Below are 21,903 nucleotides of genomic sequence, written 5' to 3' on the forward strand. Positions count from 1 at the left end.
ACAGGAAAAAAGCGAAAATTCTGTTCTTTGAGGGAGGAAAAATCCCCCACTTATTTTTTATTATATTCTTTGATTTAAATTATAGAGTTGTAATTAAGAATTACATTCTTTTAATTTGAAAATGAGTCTGTCTTTCAATGATATAAGGTGGTGCATGGTTTAAAGCGTGCGCTAAGAGTTCATTTCATCGCATCTTATATTTTAAAACCATATTGTGCGAGTCTGTTTACTTCACATTCATCCTCCTTCCCCTGCCTTTTTTGCATAATATATTGGTAAGTAATAAGAAGCAGCACTGCAGCTACAATTTAATGGGAAATACAACTGTTTATTGAACCAGATACCCATTATTAATTTAACAACGGAATACAAATGCTTCTGGCAATCAGTGCAATAATTCTGTTTCCTTGATTACTCAAGGTTTGCCATTGGCTTCAGTGGAAGCTTAATCCAACCCTCAGAGGGGAGAAGTGCTGCTTTTTAACACTTGTAAAGAAAGAACAAGTACCAGCCTAATTCAGTTATCCTGCCTGCATGCATTCCCTCTGTCATCTTTTATAGACATACACATCTCTCATGTGGTTTTAAGAAGAGGTTAAAACTATTCTCTTTTTCATCATTTTCCTAATATTTTATGACTCAATTGGAATGCAAAATGTGTGCAGTAAAGAGGCTACAAGTAATTTTTTGTAATGAGTTATCAGAGCTCATAGTAAGTTAAAAAAATTCCCATCTTTGTCTTGAAATTGTACTGCCTACTTTTTCAAGCAAGCATTGTATCATGCAAATCGGAGCACTGCATAATGGGGTCCGTAAAGATGTGTACATTTCAAAGCTAATCTGGAGAGGATTTACACCAGAGATTAATTTGGCCCAATGAGACTCTAGAGGGCAGTCTTGGTATAGTAAAAGAAATATATATTTTTCTGTCATTAGAAACCTCAATTATGTAGAGTCAGTACAAAATGTTATAACATAGTTTAAAAAGCACAACTATTTTTAGAAAAGATTTTAACAAAGTTGTTTAATTTTATATGAAATATGAATACCTTTTGACGTAAGATAATAATTCACAATAAAATAATGTAATTAAAAAGGCAGTATATTTTTTTATATTAAGTAGGATATCCATAGGGCAGAATGAATGCATCAAACCAAAAGTAAAAAATATGGTTTGCTTCTTGGCTAAGCTGTTTCAAGCACTACTCTATTCATACAATGCATTTCCATCAGTAGTTTAAAACTCTATCAAAAGTCCACCAGAAGTCCTTTGCTTAAAGAGAGTAGAATAAAATCCAACATACAGTGCAGATGCAAATTTAATGTCAGTTTTTAAAAGATGTGTTTTACTTTATAAGTAATTAATCTTTATACACAAGTTTTGACTATTGTCGGCAGAAATCAAAATTGCGTGCCTTGTAAATTTTTAATTGAGCAATTCTTAGATTAAAAAAATGCATTAGTCACTTTGACTATGTTTAATATTTTAGAAGAATTTGTTCTGCAAGAAAACAAATCATTGGTAATGAAAAACAATGTGCAGCTTGTAAGTACTTACTGTGCAAACTTTTGAAACATGTAACCTTTGTTTCTTTGCAGGCAAACAATATTGCAGGCTTGTTTTAAAATAGGAACTTGCTTGTTGTGTAAGACTTTCATCTGTATGTTTCAAAACATTTAGAAGGGAAAAGAGAATCATTATTCCTATTTTATAGAGGGGCATTGCTGTCTCTGTTGACTACAGCAGTCATACTGCAAACTGCTTGGTGTAACGAGGTTAGTCAAGCGACGGTAGCTTAGCTGGTTTGGGTCACACACACAAGTTGGATAAAAGATTGGAAGAGGTGCTAAACAGACGACAAGCCAAGCTGCAATCCCGTAAACCTCTGCTCAGCAGTCCTTCATTCCTGAAGCAACTAAACTTCCTAGCTACCCCCCTCTTTGACCTTGAAAATTTTGAGGAGCAAAGAGTCTTAGTTCTGCCGATTCGCCGAGCAGGAGGGACTTTTCTGCTCCAGCTCTGCTTGTTTATGCTCATGCTTGAGCTGGACTGCGAAACTATCTGCTTCTCAGCCCCTGCCACACGGGAGGCTGATCAGCTGTAGTCTCGGGGCCTCTCTACAGACTGGATTTGGTAGCCAAAAATATAGCTGCATCCATTTAAAACACGGCCAGACAAAAAGAAGCCACATTTAAGAAAAAATATCACTCGGTTACGGACTTTTTTTTTAATCTGGCAAGTAGAGCATTCACCCAGCACGTGGAAGCTGCACTCAGTTCCCTCTCTGGCCCAGGAGGCTGTAAACCCACATTTTGTGCAAGTTTGTTCTTCCTATTTTAGTGGGATGTCAACCTACACTCAAAAAAAAATAATAAAATAGATTCATAGGGCTAGTGGAAGAAACACAGAGGAGCTTGAAGAAGGAACACATTGTAGGGTTCTCCATGCTAACCACAGGCAGGCTGGGATGCTGTACCTGTTAGGACAGGTAAGAAGTATTTGATGAACAATTCTGCCTTTTCTACGGTGTTACTACCATTTTTAACACTAGACCTATCCTTGGCCTGTGCTGATGCAATGCATTAAAATAATAGTAATGATGATTTGGTATATTGGAAGTCTTACTCTTTTTCTGCTCGTGGATGTGTCTTTCACTTCTTGAAAGTATGCAGAGCAGCTTTCTCAAGTTATGAGTTTTTGGTTTGGTATTTGAATTTCAAAACTGGATCCGCAGTTCCTGGTGATCAGTGCTTATGCTGTTTTGCAGTCTCTCTGAAACTAGGATTCTTTCTCTCATAAATTAAAAATACATAAAAAACCGACACGACAACAACTATGCCATTCTTGCCTACTAGGAAATGCCTTCAGATTCCTATTGATGAAAAGGGCCCTTACAGAGATTTTCTTCTGCTATCCAATTTCTTAATTCAAATTGTCATTGATTTTGTGTAATGCTTGATTAAGATTAATACAAAAGAGCATAATGTTTAAAATAAAAACAAACTTGCAGTCTTCTCTGTTCTCATTTTCCTGCAAAGTTTGCTAAAGCATAAACTGTAAGTGTAAGCAACTTCATATACACTTATGGTTTTGAAATATATAATCACATGAAGCAACTAATGCTTTTGTTGATTTTTTTTCTTTTAAAGGGAGAAGTGTTTATTAAAGACTTAGTTCTTTTAAATTATAGTGATTTAAAAAATAATGTAAGTAAGCCTTTTATGTGGAAGTCACCTCCAGTGAATAAAGAAAAAGATCTGTAGGAATATTTATAATTTCCACTTAGACAATTAATTGAATTAAAAAAAATACAATCTAGGAAAGCAATGTGTATTTCATGAAAATCTACTTTTCTGTTACAATTAATATAATTATTACTAGTGCTAATAACCCTAACTCTCACAGAAATGTAAATAGTTGAATACTAAAAGCAATGCTTGTTCTAGAGAAATACAACAGACAGTAGAGTACATGGAAAGCAGTTTCCTTTAAACAAATACTACATTCTCATTATGTAACTTCTAAAAACTTTAAAAAAATGTTAAAACAAAGCAACTTCCTTCCAAGAATAAAAATTATTACCTTACAAAGGTGATGCCTTTATCCAACCCAGAGCTCCTTGCCTTATTCTTGGTTCACATAGCATTTTTGTGAACCACACTTTGAATTTTTAACTGGCAGTAGTAGTACCACCAGAAATTCACTGTTGTGAAAATTCAAGTGGAAAAAATATAAAATTCAGAAGTTATTTTATTTTCTTTTGTGGGGAAACTGTCAACATAATAAAATGACTGCATTTATCATTCTCAGTCTTAAAATACAGACTTAGAAATATGGACTTTTGCTGCCTCTTAAAAGCTTCCTGTTGATCTTTCCCCGTCAAAGGGAGCTCACGTACCATAAGCAAAACCAGCTGGCCTAGCACAGCAATAAGGAGATGGCAGGACAGCATACGGCAAGTGAGAGAAGAGGGAAAGATCCCGAAGCCAGTACCACCACTGGACACTTCCAGGGGAGGCACCATAGCAGAACAGCAATTGTGTCTTACCTGGAGTTTGTTGGGACTTTGTTGCTTCCCGTCAAACCTGGCTAGAGGGTTTGAGATAGAAGATGTCAGTTGTCTCCAATCATTTCAGCTGGTCTGTTAAGACATATCACCTTTCTTTACCGGTCTTGGTGGTAGATCTATACCAGCAACTTGGACATCCGAAAAACGCCCTAGGTATACATGTAGTTTGCCTTAGATATACATATAATAATGAAGTTCATAAAAATATTTCACCCAGATGTATCCTCAGTTTTTGTCCTCATAAACATTTGTAAGTGTGTAGGACACACTAATTTCTAAGGACAAACGTCATGGAAGTCTACAGGCCTCTAGGTGCCATAAATTCCTATAGATGGAAACTGAAATGCCTAAATCCTTATCACCCGCAGCTTGGGCCTCTCTAGGTGTTCTACCACCTGTCAAAGTATGTAGAAAGGGAAAGCGTATACTCCAATAGTCCCTTAAAGTGGAAAAAAAAAAAGCATTTAGATACACTGGATTAAGGATAAAAATGTGAAAGAGCTTAATCATATCTGAAGTAACAGTAGAATTTCTCAGAAAGTTTTCAATATTGTAGTTGATCACATCATCTAACAAGCTTCAGATTGCTTAGAATAAAAGCATGCTAAAGATATGACAGGGTTTGGCTACTTCATCCTAAAGCAGCAGATGATGTGACAAACTTGGCGGGGGGGGGGTGTTGTGCTGCATTCCAAACATTTTGAAGATGAGTTAGCTGTTTGTAGCAACACCTAGACACAATTTCTGGTAAAAAGGTTAATATCAAACTAAATCAATATAACAGTAGTAAAAGAATTGATTACAGTCTGTTGATCTCAAATGGTGATTGTAAATGACAATACATAATCAAATGGATATATTGTCTATAACACAGGTTACCTCAATATTGATGGAACTGTAAATAATAAGATGCCTACATGGAACGACTGGATTTCTTACAAATTCGGGTGCAAATTATCATTATACTTTTTTGTTCAGAGAAGTACAATATACATCACTTATCACAACAATACGATGGGGAGAATACAGTGTCATTTTAAGGGAAAGGAAAAACACTGTGTGTTAGGAAGCAGCAACTGGGAAGCATTTATACTCAGCTACGAATAAACAATTGAACTTGAACCCTCCTGTCCAATGCTGAGGCTAAGAGTATATTTTTATAGTCTTTCACAGACAGATATTATCCATATCTCTTGGCCCATGTTCCAAACCAAGCAAAAAACAGTTAGCAGAATTAACACACTGCTGAGACAAAGTCAATACATTTTGCCTTGCTCAAGGCTTTTTGTCCGCTCTTAACAAAGTGCTAACTAGATTCATGTGGCCACAAGATGCATTGGAAAGTGGAGCTGAGCTTGCTCATCCTTGCCTAAAAAAACAGAATGTAATGGTACCCCCTACAGACAGCTAATCTGATCTTGGAGGGAGAGATCTACTTTTTCAATATATGTAAAAAAGGAAGAAATAATCACCAAGTTTAAGGAGGTGCAATATTGAGACCACCCTCCAGCTGAAAACATCTGCCTTCTAGTGCTCCGTGGTCTCAAAAGTATGCTGATAAGCCTAACAATAGAAATTTCCTCAAATGTCGCTTCTGTAAAATTGATGGTGCCCTATGAGGCAGTCAGCCCCTGCTTTAGCCTTTTCTCCAATATGAAACACAGTTCAGCAAAGTTTGCAGCAGTTGCAGATGTTTCTGCTGCTTGCTGGGTTAGAAGCCAGTCCTTCCAGAGACACTGTCAGTATCTCCCAGTAAGAGCAAGTACAACTTTGCAGAATTGAGATGCTGAATGTTGTTTGTGTACACTGTCAGAGTACACTGAATAATTTTAACCGCAGGTGTAATTGCGTCAGCCTTTGCAAGAATTTCATGAGGCGTAACCTTGAACTCCCAACTTTTTTTCTAGTCATTATACAAAAATGACATGAATATAGATATAAACACTGTTGACTGTCTCATCTGCCTGTACATATTTACTTCTTTAGGAAGGAGGATCCCATTTCTTCTCTTTTCAGGGAAGAGGAGAAAGATTTTAGAGACTCAGGTCCTGCGTGAGAAATGGAAGCAGAATACACAATGTACCTGACTTCTATTATACACACACTCAGATACTAACATGGGCTGAAAAAATGGGTGCTTTTAGTCAAGGTCATTTATCCAGTTGGGTGTGCTGAGACCTTGTGCTGTAGCAGTGAGTCCAGGATTTCCCCTCCTGAGTGGAATAACTAACAAATAGCTACAGCTGAAGATATTCCAGTATGAATTGAGAGGGATGTAAATCACTGTCAAATTAACAAGGTTGACAAAGTGGTTCAGAAGTTCAGCACTGCTCTCCGAAAGTGTGAAAACATAGCACAGAGAATACAAATGAAACCTGCAGGATTCCTCCTAAGGGTCATTAATCTTCATACCATGCTAAAGCTCTACCCAAAGTGTGTTTACAAAAACTGTAAACAGACATTAGCTGTGATCTGTAGAAAACCTCAAAAATATTTAGATATGCTTTTGTTTAAGATACTGGGGCAAGGGCACCCAACAGCCATTTAAGGGGCATTTGGGCCTAGGCAAATACAACATGCTAGATCTGAAATGCAAGGGTTATCGCCGGAGCACAGTTAAGAGACCTCTAGCTGGCTCTTCTCTGTACAAGGGGAACCTTAGCTGGCAAAGGGCTAAGGAATAATCTTTTCAAGTATAAGGGAACTGTCTCACGTAATGATTAATTGGGAAGGAGTGGCAATTCTTCTATCATGAACATGCTAGAGGATTAGATGTCTTGCTCTTCCCTGTCAGGATGGAAGATTATTCGCGGTTGAAAAGACTTGAGTGCTAGCAAGGTCAGCATTATTACTTTTGTTAATCTTGATGTGGTGTGATGTTTCTTATTTAATGCTTGTTATTTGTATATTTTTATTCTGTGTAAAAAAGAGCTGCTGCCTTAACTTCCAATTACGGTGTGTGACTGAGATAATGTGAATGGGACAACAGGAGTGGGAGTATGGCAGCACTGATGAGTTCGTTCTTTCTGCCTTCTGCTGCAAAGCAGTTGTCATCTTGTTTATTCTCTAAAATTACTAATTGCCACACTGCAATCACATAAAAGCCAAATGAAAACACCACCCAAGCACTTCCACAATTTTCTGTTGCTGGTGCATTCAACAGTTGCATGAGTTATGGCCCAAGGCATTTTAGGGTTCTGCACTCCACGGCTCCCCAACAGAGACTGCTGTGCCTCCAAAGGAATGGGTATTTTTAGAGCCACCGACAGATGATGCTCGTCAGTAGGCATTTACCTGTGACACTCACTGCTGGAAACTCTGTGCCACAACTTAGCGTGGTGGTCCAAGCAGAAACAGTAAAGCTTACCATTTAGTTCATTTTACAAACCACAGAAACATCACAACAAGGCTCACAGCCCTTTTATTAAGGGGAAGTAACTCTCATTTTGTCACCAAAATGGGTGATATATTTCCTGTCAAAGTGAACTAAAATGTCTGGACAGCAGACAGTGGTGTGGCCTGTACAAAACATTTGATCCGTGAAGAAATTCCATTGATAAATTCTATTTTTCTAAGAGCAGCCATAATTATAAGTAACAAATTACTTCAATTTCTTAGTTGCTGTCCCAAAATAATGAAAAACCATTGTCAACCTAAATAAATTCTCGGGTTTTTATTTATAAGAATTTTCCAGCACGTGTACAGGAAAGAAAGTGTGCTAAAAAGTGTAAGTGTGGCTTTAAATCATTAATATATTATATGGACAAGTTCTGACCTAGGAATTTTTAAAAGTGTATACATGCATGTGTGTGTGTGTATACATATATATATATATAAAAATAAAATTCTTTGAACCTGCCCAGAAATCAGCTTTGTTCATTGACAAATTAATCAGATTTTTAATGCACCTTCAAACGCGACTGTTGAACAGTAAGAAAGACACCTGTGGGTATTCCTCGTGACGGTGCCACGGAAGCCGGCAGCCTTGAATATGCAGCAATCAGCACTTCAAGCCTAATGACTGTAAGTGGGAGCACAACCTGTTTGATATTCCATTAAATCAAAGAAGGAGTAGCTGATATGTTAATGAGGCCAACTATTATAGACAGAAAAATCTTTCCTTTCCTCTTCGTTTTTAATTACTACTATGGGATCGTGATCAGGGAGAACACATGTGGTTCTTTCTGTTCTATCCTAGTACCATCAGTATGATAATATCTTTTAATTCTGAAGCAATTAGCTCACAAGGCAAAATAAAGATAAAATCTTCATTTTCTACAGTCTTGTTCGAAGCATTTCAACTGACAACTAAGATCTATATAGCTGGTTGGTTTGCTTTTTTTATTCTGCTGTATTAAAACTATTTTACTTTAGGTTTTTAATGCTGCTGTTAATTTTAGCTTCACTTCTGTTACTACCAGCTTTTCTATATTTTTAAGTCATTACTTGTTGGGATTCTTGGTATTTCTTTCTTTGTTTAACTGCTCTTTGTCATCACTTTCCAGTATGTTTTCCAAAACCCAGCTGAACCCAAGAGTTAGACAGTATTTCAATAATAACTGCCGGAATTTTGCATTTATTTAAAATACATCTGTGTCAAATACATTCAGAAATTTCTTGCAATTCCACTCCAGGCAGAAAATCTGCAGGATGCTTTGCAACTGAAGAGGGAAAGTTGAGGACAATTTAATTGTTGTAGGGAAAAAAGATGTTATGGAACAGGCAAAGGGGACAAAACAGACAAAAGCATCCTGTGTGTATTTTACCCTCCGCTCTGGAGAAATGCCGGCACATCATAAAACAGATACGAGAGAGGGAATAGGGATCTACAGCTACAGAAAGCATTCTGTTCTGCAAACAACAAAAGAAGTCTCACCTCTGCCCCACTCCTTCTCCGCAGTATTGCCCTCAGAAGCTCCCCTCTCAGCTGCCTTTAGCTCAGGCAGGTCCATGCAGATCCCACCACTGCAAAGGGATGCTGTGCTGTTCCTCTCGGCGGCTCCTCAGCGAGGGCCAGCACAGAGGAGTGCTTGGCTCCCAAAACATGCAGGAGGGCATTGGCCTGTGGATGCCTGCCCTACTGACACAAGGATGCCAGCAATGGCTGGAAGAGGCTGTAGGAAATTCTGAGAGCTGTCTGAAGGGGGAAGACCAGTTTGCCCTGCTGTTGCTGGCTGACTGCTTCCAGACCCTCTGATAACAAACGCAGAGACTTCATCTTCCAGGCAAAGGAAGGAAAGCACAAACCAGGACTCAGTTTCGCTCCATTTTGGAGAGAGAATTATCCCGCACAACAGCTGAGGCTGCCACTGGGCCCTCTGCCACACACTCTGATGAGATCCACCCGGCCAAGCTATTGCTATAGTCACCCCACTGGAGTCCTGTGAAGAGGACACTTTGAAGAAGGACTCTCCCTGCTGGCTTTTGGTTCCCCAGTAACTCAAGGTGACAGGACTCCCTGAAGGGACTACTTCTCTCTCAGGCCAAACCCTTGGAGGTGATTTCTTGGGTGCTCACTCATATATCTCTGGGTACCGACCATGGATCTTCAGCCCAGGGCACCTCATGTTCCTGACCAAGTCCTCAGGAAACTGCATGCTCCTTCTCCCAGGAAGGTGGGCTGTGCTCACTCTGCAGTTGAAGGCCAGCCTTCAAGAGCCGACTGGGTGCCACATATGACTTCTCAGCATGATTTTTATAGATCATAGAGAAGTCACTGCACTACAGCATGCATCCAGTTTGGGGAATGTGATCCCTGAAGGCCAAACCTGTACTTTCTTGGACCACAATTATTTTGATGATCTGTGCTGCTTACAAGATCTTCTCTAATTGACTTAGCAGGCTCATTTGTTGTTTGGCCATTATAGAATTTTGACAAAAGAAAGTGCTGGACAGGCTGAACCATGACTATTTTATGAGCACCTCCTCAGTCACCAAGGGCTCTGCTATAAAAAGCCACAGGGTTTGCAGAAAACTTTCCAAGATGCCACACTTTTAGCAGAAACTCCTCAGGTCCTGGAAACCCTTTTCTGTGATCAGGCCCAATATCACAGCTGAGCCAGGAAATTACGGATTTGAAAGAAAGAGTAAAAAATACCACACTTCAGAGATTATTAATTTGGGAAGAGTCTTTTAAATGGAGTATAGCTATCCCCAGCCTTTCTCTCGGGCAAGCAACATGGCGGGCGGGAGTGAGACCCAGGGAAGGGGCCCTCAGCCCCCACCACCCTCCTCCTCCTCCTCCTCCTCCTCCCATATTTGGGCATCTTTCGGGCCACAGCCCCACCACGCCCAAACGCGTCATAATCGGCCACGCGCATCAGCCGCAGTCACAGTCGCCATCACAGAGGCCCGCTGATGCCACCGGCCCTATATAAGCAGGGCCCCGCAGCCGGCCCGCAGAGCGCCGAGCTTCCAGGCCCTCAGACGCCAAGCATGCTTGGAAGGAAGAGGAGCCGGAGCAGCGAGGCGCACGGCTGCCCACCTTGGCGTGGGACGCCACAGAGCCTCTCCCCGCCACCGCGGAGGAGGCGGGCACCTCCCACGAGGAGGAACGCCGTCGCCCCTCGCGCCGCCGGCGTCGACGGCCTCGACCCGCTGATCGACGCCATGCGGCGCTTGGCTGTAGGCCCGCCGCCGGACGCCGCGCAGCCCAAGCGAGTCTGCCTGCCGGGCGGCAGCAGCGGCGAGGCGGGGGGCTGCCCACCTTGTCGTGGGACGCCACAGAGCCCCTCCACGCCACCGCGGGGGAGGAAGGCACGTCCCAGGAGGAGGAAGCAGAGGCGGCGCAGGAGGAGGCGGAGGAGGGACGCAGTCACCCCTCCCGCCACCAGCGTCGTCAGCCTCGATCCGCTGATCGAGGCCATGCAGCGCTTGGCTATAGGCACACCGCCAAACGCCGTGCAGCCCAAGCGTCTCTGCCTGCCGGGGAGCAGCCGCGGCAGCGACACGGGTGGCTGCCCACCTTGGCGTGGGACAGCACGCAGACGGTTCCTGCGACCAGCAAAGGGGAAGGCGCCTCTCAGGAGCCTGAGGAAGGACAATCGGTGGAGGAGGAGGAACAACAACATCCCTCCTCGTGCCAGGAGGGCGATGATGGCCTTCGCTCACGCAACCATCGTCGTCCAGTGCGCAGCTGTGGGCACGTCGGGGAACGGCATGGGGCCCCGGCGTACCTATCCGCTGAGGCACGGTGGGAGGCCCAGGCGTGACAGCCCACCGAAGGACGACGTGGAGCCCATGGAGGTGGATCCACCTCAGTGAGAACCATCGAAGGCAGTGGGTGCACCCGCCACAGGGATCACCTGGCTGCACCCCAGACACCCAGGCTCCTTTGCCACACGTGGTGCCAACACCATCGCAGGAGCGCCTGGCCAGCTCCCTGCCGGCGGCCCAGCCTCTGCACCTTCTTGACTGGGCAATAAACTAACTACGAAAGAATAAAAATGCTCTTGTCCTCTCTTATTTAGCACTTGGGCAACTGCGCCTGCACTCCTGTCACACCTCCCGCTCTCTGTCTTTGAGCAGGAGGCTCTTTCTAGAAACTTTCCGTTTCCATGTCCACCCGCGTGCTTTGGCGGTGCCTTATATTCTGGGGTTTTTTAGGGTGCAACATCAAAAACTTGATACTAGTCTTTTAAATGAAGTAAAATTATCATAAATAAAGGCACCAAACCCTAGGAATTTCTTGTTTCCAAACTATCGGTCTCAATACAGTGCCAGCTAAAGTTACGGAGGTCATTCTGGGAGTTACTGACAAATACTTGAGAGCCAATGCAGTCGTTGGTCATAGCCAGCACAAGCTCACAATTGGAAAGTCCTGTTTAACTGAAAACAAGCTCCGTGGACTTCCCACAGGCTCACCTGCAGCATCTCCCACCACTAAACAGTTCTTTTGCTCTCAAGGGTTGCCTGGGCCCTTCTTCCCCATCCCCACCACCGCCCCTCGTGAAGAGCTGCCACCTCTTCCGCACTGAGCCCCGAGCGAGAGGGGAGGAGAGGGCCTGGCTTCCATCGAGCTGCTGCCTTCCCCAGGTGGCAAGGGACATCCCCATCAGCTCTCCTGCCTTCCCAGGTGGCAAGGGACATCCCCATCAGCTCTCCTGCCTTCCCAGGTGGCAAGGGACACCCACAACCTTGCGGAAAGTTGTCCCGCTACCACCCAGGCCCGTACTTCAGACGATCCCTATGTGGTGGGTTGACCCTGGTTGCATGCCAGGTGCCCACCAAAGCCGCTCTATCACTCCCCCTCCTCAGCTGGACGGGGGGAGAAAATATAACAAAAGGCTCGTGGGTCAAGATAAGGACAGTTTAATAGTGACAGCAAAGGTCGCGCGCGCGAAAGCAAAGGAAAACAAATGATGTTATTCTCTACTTCCCATCAGCAGGCGATGGCTAGCCCCTTCCCGGGAAGCAGGGCTTCGGTATGCGTAGTGGTTGCTCCGGAAGACAAAAATGCCCCCCTTCCGTCTCCCTTTACTTAGCTTTTCTATCTGAGCTGACGTCATGTGGTATGGAATATCTGTTTGGTTAGTTTAGGTCAGCTGTCCTGGTTATGTCCCCTCCCAAGATGTTGCCCTGCCATGGAGGCGGGGGCAAAAATGTTGGAGAGACAGCCTTGATGCTGTGCCAGCACTGCTCAGCAGTAGCCAAAACACTGGTGTGCTATCAACACCTTTCTAGCTACTGATGCAGAGCACAGCGCTATGAGGGCTGCTATGGGGAGAATTAACTCCATCTCAGCCAGACCCAATACACCCTAGCATCAGTCCCACCACCGACCTGTGCCACACCGACCCTAGCAGCTGCCCCGCACGTGGGATTTGTCCTGCCTTCCCTCAGACCCCACCACCCTCCTCCTCCCATATTTGGGCATCTTTCGGGCCACAGCCCCACCACGCCCAAACGCGTCATAATCGGCCACGCGCATCAGCCGCAGTCACAGTCGCCATCACAGAGGCCCGCTGATGCCACCGGCCCTATATAAGCAGGGCCCCGCAGCCGGCCCGCAGAGCGCCGAGCTTCCAGGCCCTCAGACGCCAAGCATGCTTGGAAGGAAGAGGAGCCGGAGCAGCGAGGCGCACGGCTGCCCACCTTGGCGTGGGACGCCACAGAGCCTCTCCCCGCCACCGCGGAGGAGGCGGGCACCTCCCACGAGGAGGAACGCCGTCGCCCCTCGCGCCGCCGGCGTCGACGGCCTCGACCCGCTGATCGACGCCATGCGGCGCTTGGCTGTAGGCCCGCCGCCGGACGCCGCGCAGCCCAAGCGAGTCTGCCTGCCGGGCGGCAGCAGCGGCGAGGCGGGGGGCTGCCCACCTTGTCGTGGGACGCCACAGAGCCCCTCCACGCCACCGCGGGGGAGGAAGGCACGTCCCAGGAGGAGGAAGCAGAGGCGGCGCAGGAGGAGGCGGAGGAGGGACGCAGTCACCCCTCCCGCCACCAGCGTCGTCAGCCTCGATCCGCTGATCGAGGCCATGCAGCGCTTGGCTATAGGCACACCGCCAAACGCCGTGCAGCCCAAGCGTCTCTGCCTGCCGGGGAGCAGCCGCGGCAGCGACACGGGTGGCTGCCCACCTTGGCGTGGGACAGCACGCAGACGGTTCCTGCGACCGTCAAAGGGGAAGGCGCCTCTCAGGAGCCTGAGGAAGGACAATCGGTGGAGGAGGAGGAACAACAACATCCCTCCTCGTGCCAGGAGGGCGATGATGGCCTTCGCTCACGCAACCATCGTCGTCCAGTGCGCAGCTGTGGGCACGTCGGGGAACGGCATGGGGCCCCGGCGTACCTATCCGCTGAGGCACGGTGGGAGGCCCAGGCGTGACAGCCCACCGAAGGACGACGTGGAGCCCATGGAGGTGGATCCACCTCAGTGAGAACCATCGAAGGCAGTGGGTGCACCCGCCACAGGGATCACCTGGCTGCACCCCAGACACCCAGGCTCCTTTGCCACACGTGGTGCCAACACCATCGCAGGAGCGCCTGGCCAGCTCCCTGCCGGCGGCCCAGCCTCTGCACCTTCTTGACTGGACAATAAACTAACTACGAAAGAATAAAAATGCTCTTGTCCTCTCTTATTTAGCACTTGGGCAACTGCGCCTGCACTCCTGTCACACCTCCCGCTCTCTGTCTTTGAGCAGGAGGCTCTTTCTAGAAACTTTCCGTTTCCATGTCCACCCGCGCGCTTTGGCGGTGCCTTACATTCTGGGGTTTTTTAGGGTGCAACATCAAAAACGTGATACTAGTCTTTTAAATGGAATAAAATTGTCATAATTAAAGGCACCGAACCCCAGGAATTTCTCATTTCCAAACTATCGGTCTCAATACAGTGCCAGCTAAAGTTACGGAGGTCATTCTGGGAGTTACTGACAAATACTTGAGAGCCAATGCAGTCGTTGGTCATAGCCAGCACAAGCTCACAATTGGAAAGTCCTGTTTAACTGAAAACAAGCTCCGTGGACTTCCCACAGGCTCACCTGCAGCATCTCCCACCACTAAACAGTTCTTTTGCTCTCAAGGGTTGCCTGGGCCCTTCTTCCCCATCCCCACCACCGCCCCTCGTGAAGAGCTGCCACCTCTTCCGCACTGAGCCCCGAGCGAGAGGGGAGGAGAGGGCCTGGCTTCCATCGAGCTGCTGCCTTCCCCAGGTGGCAAGGGACATCCCCATCAGCTCTCCTGCCTTCCCAGGTGGCAAGGGACACCCACAACCTTGCGGAAAGTTGTCCCGCTACCACCCAGGCCCGTACTTCAGACGATCCCTATGTGGTGGGTTGACCCTGGTTGCATGCCAGGTGCCCACCAAAGCCGCTCTATCACTCCCCCTCCTCAGCTGGACGGGGGGAGAAAATATAACAAAAGGCTCGTGGGTCAAGATAAGGACAGTTTAATAGTGACAGCAAAGGTCGCGCGCGCGAAAGCAAAGGAAAACAAATGATGTTATTCTCTACTTCCCATCAGCAGGCGATGGCTAGCCGCTTCCCGGGAAGCAGGGCTTCGGTATGTGTAGTGGTTGCTCCGGAAGACAAAAATGCCCCCCTTCCGTCTCCCTTTACTTAGCTTTTCTATCTGAGCTGACGTCATGTGGTATGGAATATCTGTTTGGTTAGTTTAGGTCAGCTGTCCTGGTTATGTCCCCTCCCAAGATGTTGCCCTGCCATGGAGGCGGGGGCAAAAATGTTGGAGAGACAGCCTTGATGCTGTGCCAGCACTGCTCAGCAGTAGCCAAAACACTGGTGTGCTATCAACACCTTTCTAGCTACTGATGCAGAGCACAGCGCTATGAGGGCTGCTATGGGGAGAATTAACTCCATCTCAGCCAGACCCAATACACCCTAGCATCAGTCCCACCACCGACCTGTGCCACACCGACCCTAGCAGCTGCCCCGCACGTGGGATTTGTCCTGCCTTCCCTCAGACCCCACCACCCTCCTCCTCCCATATTTGGGCATCTTTCGGGCCACAGCCCCACCACGCCCAAACGCGTCATAATCGGCCACGCGCATCAGCCGCAGTCACAGTCGCCATCACAGAGGCCCGCTGATGCCACCGGCCCTATATAAGCAGGGCCCCGCAGCCGGCCCGCAGAGCGCCGAGCTTCCAGGCCCTCAGACGCCAAGCATGCTTGGAAGGAAGAGGAGCCGGAGCAGCGAGGCGCACGGCTGCCCACCTTGGCGTGGGACGCCACAGAGCCTCTCCCCGCCACCGCGGAGGAGGCGGGCACCTCCCACGAGGAGGAACGCCGTCGCCCCTCGCGCCGCCGGCGTCGACGGCCTCGACCCGCTGATCGACGCCATGCGGCGCTTGGCTGTAGGCCCGCCGCCGGACGCCGCGCAGCCCAAGCGAGTCTGCCTGCCGGGCGGCAGCAGCGGCGAGGCGGGGGGCTGCCCACCTTGTCGTGGGACGCCACAGAGCCCCTCCACGCCACCGCGGGGGAGGAAGGCACGTCCCAGGAGGAGGAAGCAGAGGCGGCGCAGGAGGAGGCGGAGGAGGGACGCAGTCACCCCTCCCGCCACCAGCGTCGTCAGCCTCGATCCGCTGATCGAGGCCATGCAGCGCTTGGCTATAGGCACACCGCCAAACGCCGTGCAGCCCAAGCGTCTCTGCCTGCCGGGGAGCAGCCGCGGCAGCGACACGGGTGGCTGCCCACCTTGGCGTGGGACAGCACGCAGACGGTTCCTGCGACCGTCAAAGGGGAAGGCGCCTCTCAGGAGCCTGAGGAAGGACAATCGGTGGAGGAGGAGGAACAACAACATCCCTCCTCGTGCCAGAAGGGCGATGATGGCCTTCGCTCACGCAACCATCGTCGTCCAGTGCGCAGCTGTGGGCACGTCGGGGAACGGCATGGGGCCCCGGCGTACCTATCCGCTGAGGCACGGTGGGAGGCCCAGGCGTGACAGCCCACCGAAGGACGACGTGGAGCCCATGGAGGTGGATCCACCTCAGTGAGAACCATCGAAGGCAGTGGGTGCACCCGCCACAGGGATCACCTGGCTGCACCCCAGACACCCAGGCTCCTTTGCCACACGTGGTGCCAACACCATCGCAGGAGCGCCTGGCCAGCTCCCTGCCGGCGGCCCAGCCTCTGCACCTTCTTGACTGGACAATAAACTAACTACGAAAGAATAAAAATGCTCTTGTCCTCTCTTATTTAGCACTTGGGCAACTGCGCCTGCACTCCTGTCACACCTCCCGCTCTCTGTCTTTGAGCAGGAGGCTCTTTCTAGAAACTTTCCGTTTCCATGTCCACCCGCGTGCTTTGGCGGTGCCTTATATTCTGGGGTTTTTTAGGGTGCAACATCAAAAACTTGATACTAGTCTTTTAAATGAAGTAAAATTATCATAAATAAAGGCACCAAACCCTAGGAATTTCTTGTTTCCAAACTATCGGTCTCAATACAGTGCCAGCTAAAGTTACGGAGGTCATTCTGGGAGTTACTGACAAATACTTGAGAGCCAATGCAGTCGTTGGTCATAGCCAGCACAAGCTCACAATTGGAAAGTCCTGTTTAACTGAAAACAAGCTCCGTGGACTTCCCACAGGCTCACCTGCAGCATCTCCCACCACTAAACAGTTCTTTTGCTCTCAAGGGTTGCCTGGGCCCTTCTTCCCCATCCCCACCACCGCCCCTCGTGAAGAGCTGCCACCTCTTCCGCACTGAGCCCCGAGCGAGAGGGGAGGAGAGGGCCTGGCTTCCATCGAGCTGCTGCCTTCCCCAGGTGGCAAGGGACATCCCCATCAGCTCTCCTGCCTTCCCAGGTGGCAAGGGACATCCCCATCAGCTCTCCTGCCTTCCCAGGTGGCAAGGGACACCCACAACCTTGCGGAAAGTTGTCCCGCTACCACCCAGGCCCGTACTTCAGACGATCCCTATGTGGTGGGTTGACCCTGGTTGCATGCCAGGTGCCCACCAAAGCCGCTCTATCACTCCCCCTCCTCAGCTGGACGGGGGGAGAAAATATAACAAAAGGCTCGTGGGTCAAGATAAGGACAGTTTAATAGTGACAGCAAAGGTCGCGCGCGCGAAAGCAAAGGAAAACAAATGATGTTATTCTCTACTTCCCATCAGCAGGCGATGGCTAGCCGCTTCCCGGGAAGCAGGGCTTCGGTATGTGTAGTGGTTGCTCCGGAAGACAAAAATGCCCCCCTTCCGTCTCCCTTTACTTAGCTTTTCTATCTGAGCTGACGTCATGTGGTATGGAATATCTGTTTGGTTAGTTTAGGTCAGCTGTCCTGGTTATGTCCCCTCCCAAGATGTTGCCCTGCCATGGAGGCGGGGGCAAAAATGTTGGAGAGACAGCCTTGATGCTGTGCCAGCACTGCTCAGCAGTAGCCAAAACACTGGTGTGCTATCAACACCTTTCTAGCTACTGATGCAGAGCACAGCGCTATGAGGGCTGCTATGGGGAGAATTAACTCCATCTCAGCCAGACCCAATACACCCTAGCATCAGTCCCACCACCGACCTGTGCCACACCGACCCTAGCAGCTGCCCCGCACGTGGGATTTGTCCTGCCTTCCCTCAGACCCCACCACCCTCCTCCTCCCATATTTGGGCATCTTTCGGGCCACAGCCCCACCACGCCCAAACGCGTCATAATCGGCCACGCGCATCAGCCGCAGTCACAGTCGCCATCACAGAGGCCCGCTGATGCCACCGGCCCTATATAAGCAGGGCCCCGCAGCCGGCCCGCAGAGCGCCGAGCTTCCAGGCCCTCAGACGCCAAGCATGCTTGGAAGGAAGAGGAGCCGGAGCAGCGAGGCGCACGGCTGCCCACCTTGGCGTGGGACGCCACAGAGCCTCTCCCCGCCACCGCGGAGGAGGCGGGCACCTCCCACGAGGAGGAACGCCGTCGCCCCTCGCGCCGCCGGCGTCGACGGCCTCGACCCGCTGATCGACGCCATGCGGCGCTTGGCTGTAGGCCCGCCGCCGGACGCCGCGCAGCCCAAGCGAGTCTGCCTGCCGGGCGGCAGCAGCGGCGAGGCGGGGGGCTGCCCACCTTGTCGTGGGACGCCACAGAGCCCCTCCACGCCACCGCGGGGGAGGAAGGCACGTCCCAGGAGGAGGAAGCAGAGGCGGCGCAGGAGGAGGCGGAGGAGGGACGCAGTCACCCCTCCCGCCACCAGCGTCGTCAGCCTCGATCCGCTGATCGAGGCCATGCAGCGCTTGGCTATAGGCACACCGCCAAACGCCGTGCAGCCCAAGCGTCTCTGCCTGCCGGGGAGCAGCCGCGGCAGCGACACGGGTGGCTGCCCACCTTGGCGTGGGACAGCACGCAGACGGTTCCTGCGACCAGCAAAGGGGAAGGCGCCTCTCAGGAGCCTGAGGAAGGACAATCGGTGGAGGAGGAGGAACAACAACATCCCTCCTCGTGCCAGGAGGGCGATGATGGCCTTCGCTCACGCAACCATCGTCGTCCAGTGCGCAGCTGTGGGCACGTCGGGGAACGGCATGGGGCCCCGGCGTACCTATCCGCTGAGGCACGGTGGGAGGCCCAGGCGTGACAGCCCACCGAAGGACGACGTGGAGCTCATGGAGGTGGATCCACCTCAGTGAGAACCATCGAAGGCAGTGGGTGCACCCGCCACAGGGATCACCTGGCTGCACCCCAGACACCCAGGCTCCTTTGCCACACGTGGTGCCAACACCATCGCAGGAGCGCCTGGCCAGCTCCCTGCCGGCGGCCCAGCCTCTGCACCTTCTTGACTGGGCAATAAACTAACTACGAAAGAATAAAAATGCTCTTGTCCTCTCTTATTTAGCACTTGGGCAACTGCGCCTGCACTCCTGTCACACCTCCCGCTCTCTGTCTTTGAGCAGGAGGCTCTTTCTAGAAACTTTCCGTTTCCATGTCCACCCGCGTGCTTTGGCGGTGCCTTATATTCTGGGGTTTTTTAGGGTGCAACATCAAAAACTTGATACTAGTCTTTTAAATGAAGTAAAATTATCATAAATAAAGGCACCAAACCCTAGGAATTTCTTGTTTCCAAACTATCGGTCTCAATACAGTGCCAGCTAAAGTTACGGAGGTCATTCTGGGAGTTACTGACAAATACTTGAGAGCCAATGCAGTCGTTGGTCATAGCCAGCACAAGCTCACAATTGGAAAGTCCTGTTTAACTGAAAACAAGCTCCGTGGACTTCCCACAGGCTCACCTGCAGCATCTCCCACCACTAAACAGTTCTTTTGCTCTCAAGGGTTGCCTGGGCCCTTCTTCCCCATCCCCACCACCGCCCCTCGTGAAGAGCTGCCACCTCTTCCGCACTGAGCCCCGAGCGAGAGGGGAGGAGAGGGCCTGGCTTCCATCGAGCTGCTGCCTTCCCCAGGTGGCAAGGGACATCCCCATCAGCTCTCCTGCCTTCCCAGGTGGCAAGGGACATCCCCATCAGCTCTCCTGCCTTCCCAGGTGGCAAGGGACACCCACAACCTTGCGGAAAGTTGTCCCGCTACCACCCAGGCCCGTACTTCAGACGATCCCTATGTGGTGGGTTGACCCTGGTTGCATGCCAGGTGCCCACCAAAGCCGCTCTATCACTCCCCCTCCTCAGCTGGACGGGGGGAGAAAATATAACAAAAGGCTCGTGGGTCAAGATAAGGACAGTTTAATAGTGACAGCAAAGGTCGCGCGCGCGAAAGCAAAGGAAAACAAATGATGTTATTCTCTACTTCCCATCAGCAGGCGATGGCTAGCCGCTTCCCGGGAAGCAGGGCTTCGGTATGTGTAGTGGTTGCTCCGGAAGACAAAAATGCCCCCCTTCCGTCTCCCTTTACTTAGCTTTTCTATCTGAGCTGACGTCATGTGGTATGGAATATCTGTTTGGTTAGTTTAGGTCAGCTGTCCTGGTTATGTCCCCTCCCAAGATGTTGCCCTGCCATGGAGGCGGGGGCAAAAATGTTGGAGAGACAGCCTTGATGCTGTGCCAGCACTGCTCAGCAGTAGCCAAAACACTGGTGTGCTATCAACACCTTTCTAGCTACTGATGCAGAGCACAGCGCTATGAGGGCTGCTATGGGGAGAATTAACTCCATCTCAGCCAGACCCAATACACCCTAGCATCAGTCCCACCACCGACCTGTGCCACACCGACCCTAGCAGCTGCCCCGCACGTGGGATTTGTCCTGCCTTCCCTCAGACCCCACCACCCTCCTCCTCCCATATTTGGGCATCTTTCGGGCCACAGCCCCACCACGCCCAAACGCGTCATAATCGGCCACGCGCATCAGCCGCAGTCACAGTCGCCATCACAGAGGCCCGCTGATGCCACCGGCCCTATATAAGCAGGGCCCCGCAGCCGGCCCGCAGAGCGCCGAGCTTCCAGGCCCTCAGACGCCAAGCATGCTTGGAAGGAAGAGGAGCCGGAGCAGCGAGGCGCACGGCTGCCCACCTTGGCGTGGGACGCCACAGAGCCTCTCCCCGCCACCGCGGAGGAGGCGGGCACCTCCCACGAGGAGGAACGCCGTCGCCCCTCGCGCCGCCGGCGTCGACGGCCTCGACCCGCTGATCGACGCCATGCGGCGCTTGGCTGTAGGCCCGCCGCCGGACGCCGCGCAGCCCAAGCGAGTCTGCCTGCCGGGCGGCAGCAGCGGCGAGGCGGGGGGCTGCCCACCTTGTCGTGGGACGCCACAGAGCCCCTCCACGCCACCGCGGGGGAGGAAGGCACGTCCCAGGAGGAGGAAGCAGAGGCGGCGCAGGAGGAGGCGGAGGAGGGACGCAGTCACCCCTCCCGCCACCAGCGTCGTCAGCCTCGATCCGCTGATCGAGGCCATGCAGCGCTTGGCTATAGGCACACCGCCAAACGCCGTGCAGCCCAAGCGTCTCTGCCTGCCGGGGAGCAGCCGCGGCAGCGACACGGGTGGCTGCCCACCTTGGCGTGGGACAGCACGCAGACGGTTCCTGCGACCAGCAAAGGGGAAGGCGCCTCTCAGGAGCCTGAGGAAGGACAATCGGTGGAGGAGGAGGAACAACAACATCCCTCCTCGTGCCAGGAGGGCGATGATGGCCTTCGCTCACGCAACCATCGTCGTCCAGTGCGCAGCTGTGGGCACGTCGGGGAACGGCATGGGGCCCCGGCGTACCTATCCGCTGAGGCACGGTGGGAGGCCCAGGCGTGACAGCCCACCGAAGGACGACGTGGAGCTCATGGAGGTGGATCCACCTCAGTGAGAACCATCGAAGGCAGTGGGTGCACCCGCCACAGGGATCACCTGGCTGCACCCCAGACACCCAGGCTCCTTTGCCACACGTGGTGCCAACACCATCGCAGGAGCGCCTGGCCAGCTCCCTGCCGGCGGCCCAGCCTCTGCACCTTCTTGACTGGGCAATAAACTAACTACGAAA

General features: G+C 50.6%; 1 long non-coding RNA gene across 1 annotated transcript in view; it reads right to left on the reverse strand.

Annotated features, from left to right (window-relative positions):
- Positions 1-280: 280 nt before the first annotated feature.
- The window catches only part of LOC138684669 (uncharacterized), a 41,497-nt gene continuing 19,874 nt past the window's right edge, over positions 281-21,903 (reverse strand). Inside the window, exon 4 of the long non-coding RNA XR_011323909.1 lies at positions 281-4,142. This is a non-coding gene — a long non-coding RNA (uncharacterized lncRNA). The remainder of the gene's footprint in view (positions 4,143-21,903) is intronic.

Source organism: Haliaeetus albicilla, chromosome 3 (genome assembly GCF_947461875.1).
Source record: "Haliaeetus albicilla chromosome 3, bHalAlb1.1, whole genome shotgun sequence".
Classification (NCBI taxonomy): Eukaryota; Metazoa; Chordata; class Aves; order Accipitriformes; family Accipitridae; genus Haliaeetus; species Haliaeetus albicilla.